Below are 15118 nucleotides of genomic sequence, written 5' to 3'. Positions count from 1 at the left end.
ACAATTTTTTAAATGAAATAAATTACCATTTTCTGTACATCTGAGGTGTAGCACGTACATTTTTCCTCTGCTAGAAGCGTGCACCATGTGGGAGGTCCAGCACACAGAAGGGGCTTAATTCATGCTGCTGATTTAATAAAAGCTTGTCATGGATGCACAGAAGAACCACTCACGGAAACACTCCCATTAACATGCCAGAGAGAAGCCCATGCAGATGTGTGACTGGGATTGAGATAAAGGACACTTGCTTCTGTCACCCAGAGACTTGGGTTTTCCTGGCCAGTCCTGGCACTGAACAGCTGTGGGATCCCAGGTAAAGCGTTAAACTATTCTCAGATTCTGTTTCTTTTTTTACATGAGGGTATTGGTTAAGACAAGTTCTAAAATTCTTCCATTAATTAATAACGACAAAGGCAAACAATAATGTCAATAAACACGGGCATTTATTGAACACTTACTAGCTGTCAATGGCTGCATTATTCACTTAGTTTGCATCAACCCAATTCACCCTAAAATAACATTATGAAGGAAGACTGAAAGCATCCATGTAAGATAATATTGTTTACATAGAAAATTCCAAAAATCCACAAATTCTTAGAGATAATAAAATTTGGTAAAGAGATATAATATACATGCACCAAAAAACTAGGAAACGTAATTAAAGAGACACCATTTACAGTAGTACCAGAGAGTATCAATTCCCTGAGAATAAATCGAGCAATAGATGCAGGACCTCCAAGAAGAAAGATATCGAACTTTATCAAGAGATATTAAAGAAGACCTAAGTAAATAGAGAGATATATTCATGGATAATGTAATTTAATATTATAATATGATAATGCATTCAGGATAATTCCTACCAAACTCCCAATATGTTCTCTCTTTAACAGAATCTGAAAAAATGATCTTAAGACTCATTTGAAAGAGTAAAGGGCCACAAAAGTAGCCAGACGTCTCTATAAAGTGAGGGGGACACCTTCTGAGACTCTTGGACTTCTGTGAAGCTGGGCAGAAAAACTTGTCAGGGACTATGAATGAGATCCCAGGGGCGCTTGGGTGACTCAGTGGGTTAAAGCCTCTGCTTTCGGCTCAGGTCATGATCCCAGGGTCCTGGGATCAAGCGCCACATCAGGCTCTCTGCTCCGCGGAAAGCCTGCTTTCTTCTCTCTCCCTGCCTGCCTCTCTATGCCTACTTGTGACCTCTGTCAAATAAATAAATAAAATCTTTAAAAAAAAAAAAAAAAGATCCCAGAAAAAGGCTCATGTATACAAAGAATTTTGGTCTGTGACAAATGATAAGGTCAGTGAAGAGAGGAAAGTGATCAATAAACAGAGCTGGAAAAAATAGATATCACTGTGTGAAAGAAGAACTTGGCTATCTCCCTCAAACCACATCTGGAAAATAACCCAGATAGATTAAAGAGTGAAACTTCCAGAACAAATTTTAAAATTCAGAGTGGATAATACACGTAGCTACTATCTTTTACACCTGTGGTAAGTAAAGATTTTCTTGGGCACACACATAAAATTGACAAGGAAAAGGCAAATTTAACTCTATTAAAAACAAGAACTTGTATTCATCAGGAGATATTTTAAAAAGTGAACAAACACTCCGGTTGCAATGATATGGATGGAGCTAGAGGGTATGATGCTAAGTGAAATAAGTCAGGGAGAAAAAGACAACCACTACTCGTATATGGAATTTAATACAGAGGGAACAAAGAAAAAGAGAGACAAACCAAGAAACAGACTCTTAACTCTAGAAAACAAACCGATAGTTGTGGGGGTGGGGAAGAGGTGATGAGAATTAAGGAGCGTGCTTGTCGTGACGAGCAGGGGGTGATGGATGGACTTGTTGAATCACTAAATTTTACACACGAAACTAATATGACACTATGTGTTAACTAACTGGAATTAAAATTAAAACTTAAAAGTGAAAACTCAGGGTAAAAACTAGAACAAAATCTTCATTAATATCAACCACAAAGATTTAGTATTAATGATATATGTAAAAGTATTACAAATCAATTTAAGAAAAAAGCACAAGACAACCCCAGGTAAAAATGGGGAAAAGACACCAAGAGGTATTACACAGAAGAAGAAACCATGTATGCCTGATAAATTTATGAAGAGACTCACAAAGAAAAATTGAGATCACAATGAGATCTCATTTTGTACCCATTCGGGTAGCAAAGAAAAAGTAAAAATGTCTAATGCCATTAAGTGTTGGAGGTGGCACTGTGGCCTGGGGCAAAGCCTTTAGAAACAGGTTTGGCTTATCTCCTAAAGTTGAGCTTTCCTGTGTTCTCTTTTATGATCCCTTTCAAGGTTCACGGCCAAGAGAAGCTCTTACACTTGGAAACAGCAAAGCTTCGCACAGTAGGATTATAAGAGCCCTGTTCTAACTAGCACAGATCTGGACCTCCCCCTTCCCAGGGCCCCTTTGTGGGTCAGAGGTGACTGCACTCCAGTAAGTCCATTTCCTAGGCTGCACCAGTCAGAACAAATGAATTACAGTGACACACAATACTATGGACAGATCTTAGCAATCTAACATTAAGTTAAACAGTAAGTCCCCAAAAGCTCCACACCATTTTTTAAGGTTAAAAACAATTAAAATTAAAATGCCCACACTTTCCAAAAATACATATAGAAGCATTAAACCAAATAAGGGAAAGCAGGGGTATGAGGAACATGGGATTCAAGGTGACACAGTAACATCAAGAGTGGAGAGAAGGGGGCGCCTGGGTGGCTCAGTGGGTTAAAGCCTCTGCCTTGGGCTCAGGTCATGATCCCAGGGTCCTGGGATTGAGCCCTGCATCGGGCTCTCTGCTCAGCAGGGAGCCTGCTTCCTCCTCTCTCTCTGCCTGCTTCTCTGCCTACTTGTGATCTCTGTCTATCAAATAAATAAATAAAAACTTAAAAAAAAAAAAAGAGTGGAGAGAAGGGGTTAATGTCGTATTAGGGACCATGTCAGGAGATGTAGGTTACTGTTCTAGTCAGAACTTTAATTCTGGGTGGTGGATTCTTGAACTCATGATACTGTTGGAAATTACTAATCACATAGTAAATGACAAAGACCAACACATATAAATCAGAGGTAAAGATTGTTATAACCAAGGATTGTGATTAATCTAATTGTTGAGCTCTGAGGGCTAGAGATGGAGGTATCCTTTGGAATAACTGCTGTTATTATCTGCATGTTACAGCAAGGAAACTGAGGCTGAGGCTGGCTGGGCGACTTGCCCCAGACCACACACTAATAAACAGTGGAGCTGGGACCCAAAGCCAGGGCATTAACTACACCCACGCCCTCACCAGGCAGCCACAAGACCTTGTGTCTAGAAGTGGCTTGTTCACTAGAAGGAGCCGCCATGGTGTCCATAAGGGTCTTCCATTTCGGAAGCCTGGACCCGTTTATTCCCTGATCAGTTCTAGAGGTTGTCCATTTGCACTCACAGCCTGGCGGTCTTGGAACACTTCCAGGAGCTAACACCCTCCCATCACCTCCACGCACGCTCAGAGTCTTTGCTGGCAACTTTTCAAATCGTTCTCGTAGTCTTCTCGAGCAGTTTCATTTTCTAAGCCTGCGATCTCATTCATAAGGTGCCTATGAAACAAGTGCTGCTCAAGATTGACTAAGCATGTGAGTAAGGCTTTATTTTAATAGCACCATGTAGGAGGTTTCTTTACAAATGAATGGAGAGTGGAGGAGGGAAACGCTTGCAAACTGCCCACGGACAGGAGCTAAAACCTGTGAGAGCATGCTAACCCAGAATGACTCTTTTCAGTTTCAGGGTAAGCTCTGTTTTGTAACCTCTTCTGCAAAAAAATAAAAAGGCAGCAAGTAATCTTGGGTTCCATGGCAGATCTTAACAATGTCTGCAGTCCCAGCGAATGGAGATGTGTGGACCACAGCAAAGGTACTGGCGTCCCATTCTGAATGCCTGCTTGAGTATCTGCAGCAGAAATGCCCATCTCTGACCAGGGGTGACTGCCTGGTGGGCATTTAAACACCATGACTTTTCATTGTCCTGAGCTGCTTGAGGCCATCCGCAAAACCACTTGGGATGTAATTAGGTGGTGACTGGCTTGGTGATGGGGAAGAACGGGTCAGAATCAGGAAGCGCTGTTAATGGTGCACTCACTGTCTCTCAGGCTTGCGTGTTCAGTCCTCCATGACACTTCCATGGAGGTGCCACCATTTCTAGAAAGCAGCGCCGAGCAGAGCTCTAGCTGAGCCCTTGGCAGCATATGGTCAATGTGGAGCCTCAGAGAGGGCGGCTGGAGGTGGTCATGCCAGATTTGGGTGAACTCCCCAGGCCCGTCCCCATCTAAGTGAGTGTCTGTGGGGTATTTTGTAGCCTCTGGACATGTCCCCTAACTCCCTAAGAGGTGCATGAGATGGCACCTCTGCATCTCTGCCAATCATGGGCCATGGGCTGGGGCTGCTGACCTCTCCCTGGCTCATGCCCCTGCAGGTGCCTCGGTCTCTTCTGGTAGAGAACTGACTTACCACTTTGCAATGACTTCAATCCCCACCACTCTCTTTTAAGGTCACAAAGGCCCCATATTCCCAGCTATTGGTCATTCCCCTGAAAGTGGTCTAATGGCCAAGGCTATCCTTTTTCCCAGGCAATTCTGGCACCAAGGGATCTGCCTAAGCTCCTTTCAGAGGCCTCTCCTTGGAACAGAGATGGGGTCTCTTCCTTTCTCTTGCAGACTCTGGCTACCCCTTTTCCCTGAGCTGCACGTGGCCAGGCCAAGAACTGCACAGGTAAGGACCACGCTGGTGGGGGTGAGGGGTGTGTGAAGGAGGCACGCACTGGTCCAGGTGACTCTCCTGCAGAGAAGCACCCAGACAGCTGCCAGCGGGACAGATGCCTGGCCTCTTTGTATCAGGATTGTTCCCTGACCTTGTTTTCTATGTAGGTCCAATTTCCACGGCAGAGTTGTCCCTCTTCCTGTATCGTTTTTAATAAGCCACTTCTAAAAATTGCAAGTATATGATCACTACAGATAATCAAAAGCTACAGAGGGAGAAAGTCAGACTCCCTCCACCATTTCTGAATCCCATGCTGCACAAGGGCCCGCAGTCAGCAGGTGAACGGTGCCAACCTCCCCGTCATTTTCACACAAATCCAGTCGGTGCAGCAAAGGCTCGAGGTTATGGAAGTAGGTCTGGGAATGGATCCATGGACCCCTCCCTTGAAGGGGCTGACAATGTGTACACCCTTCTCTGAGGCCCCCGCCCCCTGTGGTGTTGACCCACTGCAACTGTCAGGAAATGATCTGCCCTGGGATGGGTGACTCTAAGGATGCAGAGTGCAATATTCTAGATGAGGAGTGGGCTGCAGAAGCTGAGGTCATGCTGGGGTGATTTTCCCTTGCATTCACTGCAAAGCAAGGGGCCAGGGGCTGTCTGTGGATCTTTAATGCTGCTTGTATTTTCAGCATTATCTCCACCATTTTTTGAGATGGTTGTCCTAAATGCAGCAGACTGGTATTTCCTGGTGTGTGGGGGTCTTCTTCATGACATGTGATCTCATCGAATTTTCATCTCAAAGTTACTGAATATGGGTATATATTATTTTAACACTGGCACCAGAATCATCCCCTGAATAATTAAATGATTTTGCTTCAGTTTTAGAGATTGTAACACAGTAAAAGTTCAAATGACTGCATGATAATCTACAAAACACAAGAGTTGTGAAGCACATGAACAGCATGGTTTGCACCAGAAAGCTAAGGACGGTGGGGCCTTTGTCCACCTGCCCAGTGGCTGAATCCGAAGACAATCCAGTCATGTTCCCCATTTCTACCCACCTCTTTGGGTAGAGGTCTTTGTAGTTATGTGATTTTTGTTTTTCAACTAGAGAAGCTTTGTATTATTTCCAAAAGCTTCCAATCCCCATGATTCCAGTTCAAGGAAATGTGGCCACACTGGTTAGGTCGGGACTGCACCGCATTCTCTCTTGTTGCTGAGACTGGCAGCAGCAGGCCATGGAGCCCCACTTCCATCAGAATGCCTGCAAGCACGGGCTTCCCACTGTGGTTCTCCCAGTCTTGCCCAAAAGGCTGCCAGACCTCAGCATGTCCAGGCCAAGCCGGACACTCGACCTACTCTGGACGGTGTGATGGAACTTCTCTCAACAGGACCAAGAGGTGGCATGAGCTACGCCTCCCAAGGACTGCAGCAACCAGGTAGGCTGCCCTGTGAGACCCGGCCTGCTCAGAATGTGCCTCGATCAATGGAGAGGCCCTGCTCCTGATCACTCTCAAGTATAAAGCCTTCTTGTCTGGAGTCGGGGACCCCAGTGAACCTGACCATTACTCTAGGGCACAGGCATCCCCTCCACCTACCCCAACACTCTGGAGGGCAAGAACACGAGGAGCATCATCTGCTGCTGGTTCTGTACTTGCTGCTGGACAAAGTTTAGCTGCAAACCGGGCATTTGGTCTAGAGAATACTCACCATCCTGGGCAGTAAAAGTGCTCAAAATTGTCCTAAATTCCTCCCAGGCCTAGTCTTGTACCTGCTGGGGATAAGCTACAAGCAGGGTCTGGCCCGGATCACCCTTACCCTGCACCTTCTCCATCACCCTCCAGAAGCATGCTCCAGTTGTGACCTTTCCTTGGTTTCTGTGGGATGTGCTACGGACCACGAGAGTTTCATTCTTTCTTATTTTAATGTTCTCATCTTCATTTGCATCTTTCCACTAAAACTTTCCACAAATAACTATGGACTATGAGAAATTCTTTGGGAGGAACACTACCATTTTGGGAGGTAGCCCTCTGTTCCACTGACAACAGCCCCCAGCTCCCCACTACGGGACACATGTGTAAATCGAGTCCCAGTGGCCACTGGAAACTTACTCTGCCTCAAGCTGAAGCCACAGTGGCCCGTGCATTGCAGAGACCTGCTGACAGCTCTGGGGGAGCGGCGGAAGGGGGGGGCACTAGCAATGGGGTTTAGGGGCAGATGCCTGGAGTGGGGTAGGGAGAGTGGTGATGGTGGAGGAAGGGTATGGGAGGTGGAAAGAAGGCGAAAGAGGGTAGGGGATGGGCAGGGGTTTTCTGAAGACATTTGAGAACTGGAGCTGGCGGGGTGTCCAGGAAACAGCTGCTGAGGGGCAATGTGGGCATCTGAGGGTCACTCCACAGTCAGGGTGACTTAGCTGTCTTGAAGAAGTCTTTGGCAAGGCACTTTCGGGCAATGAACAATCCATCACAGCCACCCAGCACCGGAGATGTGTCCCTGTGCAGAAAACCAGAGCCACCAGGGGAAGTGTCCCTTTTCATCATGGCAACTACAACTTAAGCCCTTGACGGCATAAGCTCTCACACCCTAGAATCATTCTGATAAAACCTATGCTAACCACAGCATCAGAGTCACAGTGGGGGGCGGAAATGGCTCATATGGTGTATGAAAACACTCTGTCTTCCTCCCCAACTTACCAAGTGCACCCTTTTATCTGTCAGCACCATGTTAGCACATAGTTCATATTTTCTATAACATCATGAAGCTCTCTCGGCACCAGTGAATGAATGAAAAAGAAATATAAATCAGCACTTCCTTTAAGAGTTTTGTTATTGGGCTTTCAAGAAAGGGTTGCAAATTATGGTGTCTCTCAGAGGGGCCCGGGGAGTATCTCACATCCCAGGAAGGACACCCCTAGGAAACGCTCACAAGCATGTGTAGCTGGAAGGGCTGACGTGCAGGAGAGAGTTATGTTTCCGGAAGCTCAAGGAGGCTGGGCTGGTGACTTTGTCAGGACATTTAGTCTCCCAGCCAGGACAGCACCATAAGCACTGCTGAATGAGGCTCTCGGGGCAAGGGGACAAACAGCTCTAGGACCCACCCAGAGGTTGGGGAGGAGGGGAGCTCCAGAAATAGCACAGTAGGTATCCAGGGACCAGTCAATGAGCCCCCCAAGCTGCCCGGGGGCACTGGACTGAGTGTGGACAAACACACAAGGCAAGCTGGGGCTCTCAGAGGTGCCTTGCCTGCCACCCTGCCTCTGTCCACCCCCTTGCCTGCGTGTGACTTTTCCTTCTTGCCACCTGATGGTATATCCCAATTGTTAATTTACTGTCCCTTTCACCTGCTAGAACCTAATGTCTGCGGCAACAGAACTTCACACACTCACACAGATAAACAACCAACACCGTATTATTCACCAGCATCAGCATCATCACTGTCATGGGCGCACATGTGATCACCCGACCCCAGGACCCATGCCACGAGTGACTGTCGCCCCAAGTTATAGACGGACCCTCCCAACTGCGGCTGGAAGTCAAGTCTAGCTCCCAGTGTGCGATGCTGGAAATCCTGAGGGTATTACGGGGTACAGGAGGGAAGGTATACATAAAATCACACAGACACCTCCCCTTGGCTGATCCTGACCACTCAGGCCTCTGTGTGGTCTGATTCTTAGGTCTAAGTCTCACTTTCTCATGTACCAAAAAAAAAGCCTTTAGGGTGGGGCTCAGTGGGCTAAGTGTCCGACTCTTGCTTCTGACTCAGGTTGTGATCTCCGGGTCATGAGATAGAATCCGATGGCAGGCTCTGTGGTCAGAGGCAAGGGGTGAGGAGTAGGGGGTGAGGGTCAGCTTCAGAACCTTTCCCCTGCCCCTCCCACCGTGCTCATTTGCTCCCTAAATAAATAAATTCCTTAGAAAGTAAAATAAAATTAAAATAAAGGTCTTTAGGCTACATCACTGGTTTTCGACCTCTTTTTTAGCAGAATTACTTTCCTGAATACAATTTTGCACATTACTCCAGTAATGACAATGACCAAAATTAGCTGAGCAGTGTTCTAAGAGCTGTATGCATAGTCACTCATTCATACTTCACAAAAGCCCTCTGGGATGAGAGCTAATATTACCCCCATTTTTCAGAGGAGGAAACTGAGGCACAGAGTCCCCAAGTTCACTCAGCTAGTAAGAGTAGTGAAGCCAGATTAGCGGTCTCTCCCAAGGCCCACAGTCTCAGCTGCTGCCTCTCTCTCTGTCTGGAGTTTGAAGGGCTATGGGTGAAGCCCTCCTTTTTCCTACTCGGGTAAAATCTTTAGGTTTTTAAAATCTTCAGGGCACTCTGAAAAGGTCTCTTCCAGCTAAAATTCAGCCATGCCCCTGAATCCTCATTGCTCCTGGAGGTGTCAGGAGAAAGGGAGACATGCACCCAGCAGGCCTGCGGGGGCTCCCAAGTGGCATCCAGGCAGCATGCCCACAGGCAGAGACAGCTGGTGCTGCTTCCAGCAACTGTAGTGGTGCCGCGTTTGGGAGGGGCCGAAAGCATGAGTAAACTGTGTCCTGGGCACCTTGTGATGCAGTCAGGAGAACGGGGAAAGATAGCCTGGTGGCAAGGAAAGAAGGACTCGGCCAAAAGGCCAAGGGAAGCTACATAGTAAAACTTGCGAGCCGTGGTGGGGAGACTGGTAAGCTGCTGTGTGGTGGGGAGGGGCCGAGGAAGGGCTGGTGAGACAAGTCAAGGTCCAAAGAAACTGCAGGCATGGGGAAGCAGACAGGGGAGCATCTCCCATTTTGACTAGTGATGTTGCCGGCTAGGCTAGCATCTGTTTTGCACTGTGCTCAGACGATGTCATTTGGGTGGCTCAGTGGGTTAAAGCCTCCGCCTTCAGCTCAGGTCATGATCCCAGGGTCCTCGGATCGAGCCCCGCATCGGGCTCTCTGCTCAGCGGGAAGCCTGCTTCTCCCTCTCTCTCTCTGCCTGCCTCTCTGCCTACTGTGATCTCTGTCAAATAAATGAATAAAATCTTAAAAAGAAAAAAAAAAAAAAAACAACCACCACGGGCAGTGAGGTGACTTTAAAGGATTTCACTTCTGTTCAGTAAGCAAACCAAAGGCACGCAAGCAGTGTACCGCTTGTGCTGGCCAATGTTTAACAACCAGCTCTCCGAAGAACGAAACGCTAATCTATTAACGCTCACTGAGTTCCACGGTGAAAACACTCCTACGTGGTCTCTATCAAGCTACCAATGTGACGATGTCACTGAACCCGGAATGGGGAAGAGCTGGGCGGCCCCACACCACTGTGCTCAGCTTGGGGTAGATGAAAAGAACTCAAGGGCATAGATCATAGAAAATTGTGCTGAAATAATCAGGAAGTGGTAAGATTTGAGTTCATCACCATTCATTACCTTTGCTTTTGATATAACGTATTTGATTTTTAATAAGGGCTGTGGCCAACAACCAACTCACAGAGTTCCTGAAGATCTGAGAGTCAAGGCGAGAGAGCCGACACACCTCTGCACTGGGGGTCTGCTAAGGCAGGAGGAGGTGTGGCCACCAGCTGGGCCTGCTGCCCAGGAGGCCCCCAGGGTTCTGCCACACCCAGGCTTCGGGCACGAGGGACCCACATGGCTCAGAACTCAGGGGCCCCCAACAGGAAGCAGGCGCTGAGAGAGTCTAGGAAATCATGTGCACTGTTAATCCCAGCAGACAACTCCCATTCCCACGTACACTTGAGAAAAGGAAACACACTGGCCAGGCGGGGGCCCCTCGGGAATTTCAGGGATGTTGCTACAACCGGCCATGAAAGCATCTGACTGTGGGAACATCCTAGAGGGGCAGCAGTCGGAGAACAAGAGAAGAGGGGGGTTGGGGACAGCAGAACCTACTGGAAAGGACCAGAAAGAGGCACTGATTCTAGGCTCACCACCCACTGCAGCCACCACAAGTAGATTCCTAGCCTGGAGCAAGGGACTTTGTTGGAATTTCTGAAGGCTGAAAATGTTGGGTTGAGGGCAAGGAAGACTGGGAAGAGGGAGCTGGGGGAGAAAGGTGGCCAGCACTGCTCTGTGACTCCCTGCTCTAGTGGGTGTGAAGTCTGCCTCACAGGCTTCCCCACCTTTGTGAAGCAGGAGCATTGAGGGTGTGCCAAGGAGACCCCCAAGCTCCTCAACTCTCCAGCAGACCACATCTCCCTCGCCTCCTGGCCGGCCCAGGTGTTAAGTGGGCGAGATCTGAGGCCAATAACAATCAAAAGAGGACCCAGAGTGATGCTTCCAGAGGGGTCAAATTTGGGAAAGAGGACCTAGGAGGGCTAGTGGCCACCTCAAGCTTGGCTGTGCCTTCAGCCCCCTGTGAGACTCAACATCACAGGAGGGGCTGGGACTAGCTTACCTCAGAGAATCAGCAAGCCCCAAATCCTCACCCGACCACAGCCCACAGTGGTGGCTGAGACAAGTAAACGCATGGCACGAGAAACAGGAGGGCTGCCAGACAAAACACAGGATGCCCAGTTAAACCTGAATTCCAGATAAAAAACAAATGACTCTTGGTGTACACATGTCCCAAAAATATTGCACAGGACATATTTATACCAAAAATTATTCATTGTTTATCTGATATTCTCATTGAACTAGGTGTCCCATTTTTTGCTAAGCCTGGAAACCCTATAAATAGGTTGCTTTTATCCCCTGACATGCCCCTCTGAAGCTTAGCCACCCTCTTTCCTCAAAGGCAAGACAAAGCTTTTACACTACGGTTGTCCTCGAGAACTTCCTGCTGTTCCACATGTCCCTAGGCACACAGTTCATTTCATGGCACAGGACAGCCAAGGTCAACACGAAGTACAGCACAGGCTTCTGCCCTGAGCAGGCGACATACCAGGCACCCATGTTCAGGTCACTCAGCCTATGAGTTTGGTAGCGCTGCCATCATGCCCATTCTACAGACAAGAAAACTGGGCTCCAAGGGCCAGACCATGGCAAGATATTCAAGATTTGAAACTCCTTTTTGCATTGCTGTACTCTTCTGTGACCAAAGAATCCTGTGCTCATAACATACTGTGTGGAAACTACAAGTAATTAAAAAAGGAGCCAAAACATGGCACCCACAGTTTCACTCCTACGCTTAGCAGAAGTTGTTGCTAAGAATACGTTGAAACTGATATTCCCAGAGATCCCTACTTTGAAGGGGAAGATTCACTATTGCTTTTCTTCAGACATACTTTTCTCCTGAACGAAGAGACAAAGCTGCACCCCCCTCTCTGAGGAAGGACCACCATTGCCTCTTTAGAAGTTGCAGCCAGGCCACCCAGCCTGCGCTCCATCTTGTCTTTTAAATACAAACCTCCGTCTCTGTTTAGACCCAGGCTTGGCCTTGCTCTTATGGCTATAACAAGAAAATGACTGATCCTGGTCTAGGAGATACCCTCCACTCCCTAACTCCCCTCACGTGACCCTTGTCCTTTGTGCTGTTTCAATATGAAGTTTCTCCACATGTTAAACATTCCACTTGTGGAGTCTGAAGATTGGCCAGGGTCCAACCCACTGGTATGGGTCACACTGTCAGGTCTCAGGGGCTGAAGGCAACTGAGCCCACGGACGACTCCTGCCCAGAGCCAACCCCCCACCACTCCGCCCGCCCTGCATGCTCATGTCAGCACGTCTGGCTTTGGCCCAATTCGGACTTTCTATTCTTTGTGTTTGAAATCAGTTCCAGCAAGTTTGGTGGATCGCTGTTTCTGGGAAAAGGGAAAGAACAGTGGACTTCACGGTGAAGGGGGAGGGGAGCAGCAGCGTGAACAGACCTTGCTCCTTCCAACTCTCCTCTTCTCGTTTGCTCTCCTTTTCAGAGAAGCATTCACCCAGTCTCCAAGGAAGACAAAATTAACCCGAAGTTCAGACGTGGAGGGAAGTTTGGCCTTACCACATTCTCCCCAGTTCAAGAACATCTTGTTTTAAAATCAGAATGCATCTTATAATGGATGTGAACATTTGATGTGGTAACTGTTCCTTTTGCCCTGGATATGCGGTCTTAAATGAACAATGGCATCTTAGAAAGCAGGAAATGTGACAGTTGTTCAACCCACTACAAAGATCAGACTCACACGTTTATCTTCTCTCCCTTCCCAAACCCCAGTAAAATGATGAAAAGCATACAAACAAAGGTGCCACCACTAAATGGAAAAGAGAAGAGGAGGGAAATTTGGGGAAGGAGAGCGAGGAAGTTGTCGTCTACGTGCCTGCAGAGAGACGGTACCCAGAGGAAGGGTGGGGATCCTCCAGATTGCAGTGGTGCCAGGTTCCTAAGGAAGAAGGGGCACTAACAGAAGTAGGGTCTGGAAGACAGACTGCATATTGAGCTGCAGACCGTCCAGATGCCCTCCTTAACCCACAGGGCCAGGCATCCCAGCAGGAGATGGAAAATGGCCACAGTGCCCAGTCATGATCAGACGTGAGGCATCTGGATGAATGCACTGCAACCTGTCCCTGACCATGTCCCAGCACAGAGGAGCCAGAAGGCGCCATCCCATCTGCCCCAAACCTGCTTCAAACCCACCCCTGGCCGGGCCAGAGAATGTCCAATTCTGGGGTCCACTAACAAAAGGCCAACTATACTGCTAATCTACCTTCCAGTGAAGCCTACCCACTCACAAGCCTGCCCTATTTCCACCCCACAGTCACATGGAGCTGCCCTTCAAAACTGCAGTAAATTCACAAAAAAGAAGACAGAGTCGGGGGCACCCAACACTGAGAAAAGGTCTCCGTGTGAGAACTCCAGAACAAAGGCAGTGCAGACAAAATAGACAATGCAGAAAGCAGAAGAAAACATCCACAGCAATAGCGATTAAATTTTAAATTAAAATTTCGCCAAAATGATTTAATTCTCAATGGCCATCAAGTATCAATAGCTATAGATCAATCTCTAATTATCTTCAATTAATTAATCAAAGATCAGCAATCAAAGCATATACAAAAACATGGAAGTCAATCTCAAAGAAATACAACCACAAAAGATAAAAATGACTCTGGGCGGGGCGGGGGGAGGCTATGGCCAGGGCTGCCCTTTTCAAGCGTTTTTTAAATTGAACTTTTAATTTGAGGTAATATAGTATAGATTCCTGTGCAGCTGGAACACATAACGCAGGCAACCCACCTACTCTTTACCAAATCCCACTACTACACTGCCAGGATATCGACATTGATCCTGTCAAGATACAGTTAAGACTCATAACAGCAAGATTCCTGGCCTAACCCACTCTTTAACCCACTCCTTAACTGGGGGAAGTTCCACAATTTTGTCACTTCAAGAATATTATATAAATGCGGGCAGAATGGGTGGCTCAGTTGGTTAAGTATCTGCCTTTGGCTCAGCTCATGATTCCAGGGTCCTGGAATCAAATCCCACATCGGGCTCCCTGCTCGGTGGGGAGCCTGCTTCTCCCTCTCCCTCTGCTGCTGCTCCCCCAGCTTGTGCTTTCTCTTCGGTCAAATAAGTGAAGTCTTTTTTAAAAAAGAAAGAATATGGAATAATATAGTATGTCCCCTTTGGTGATGGGCTTTTTTTTCCCTTAGCATAATCCTCTGAAGATTCTTTCAGGTTGTTGTGAATGTTACTAATTTGCTTCTTTTTACAGCTGAGGGGTACTCAGGGTATGGATAAACCACTGTTTGTCGAACTGTTCACCTATTGATGGACATCGGGTTCATTTCTAGTTTCTGGCTATTATGAATAAAGCTGTTGTAAACATTATGGTGAGGTTTTTGGGCAAACACACATTTTCATTTCTCTGCCATAAATACCCAGGAGTGTAATTTGCTAGGACATATGGTAAGGGCATGCTTAGTTTTTTAAGAAACTGCCAAATTGTTTTCCAGAGTGGCTATCACATTTTCCTTCCCACCAACAATACAGGAGTGATCCAGCTTCTTGAGAGCCTTGCCAGCATTTTAGATATGTCTTTATTTTCTATTTGAGCAATTTTGATAGGTGTGTAGCAACAGTGTTGTGATTTTAATGCGCATTTCCCTAAAGACCAGAGATACTGGACACCTTCTTACAGCTAATTTGTCACCTCTACAGCCTATCTGGTGAAATCTATGTGCATGTCTTTTCCTTATTCCTAATTGGATTCTTTGTTTGTTACTGTTGAATTTGAGAGGATCTCACATATTCTAGATAGAAGGCCATTGTCAGATAAGTGTCTAAAAATTTCCTCCCAGGTGGCAATTTGTCCTTTTATCTTAACAGAGTCTTTTGGGGCACAAAAGTTCTTAATTTTGATGATTCTATCAGTTTTTTGTTTGTTTGTTTGTTTGTGGATGGTATTATATCTAAGACTCTGCCTAGCCTTAGATCCTGAAGA

At 47.0% G+C, this 15118-nt stretch overlaps 1 long non-coding RNA gene across 1 annotated transcript; it reads left to right on the top strand.

Annotated features, from left to right (window-relative positions):
- Positions 1 to 3577: 3577 nt before the first annotated feature.
- Positions 3578 to 6920, top strand: LOC116595925. The gene is made up of 3 exons (XR_004287918.1): positions 3578 to 3798; positions 4723 to 4777; positions 5645 to 6920. It is a non-coding gene; the product is annotated as an uncharacterized LOC116595925 (long non-coding RNA).
- Positions 6921 to 15118: the final 8198 nt, after the last annotated feature.

Source organism: Mustela erminea, chromosome 7, assembly GCF_009829155.1.
Source record: "Mustela erminea isolate mMusErm1 chromosome 7, mMusErm1.Pri, whole genome shotgun sequence".
NCBI lineage: Eukaryota > Metazoa > Chordata > Mammalia > Carnivora > Mustelidae > Mustela > Mustela erminea.
Note: the sequence above shows the minus strand (reverse complement) of the source record. Positions and strands in the feature narration are given on the sequence as shown.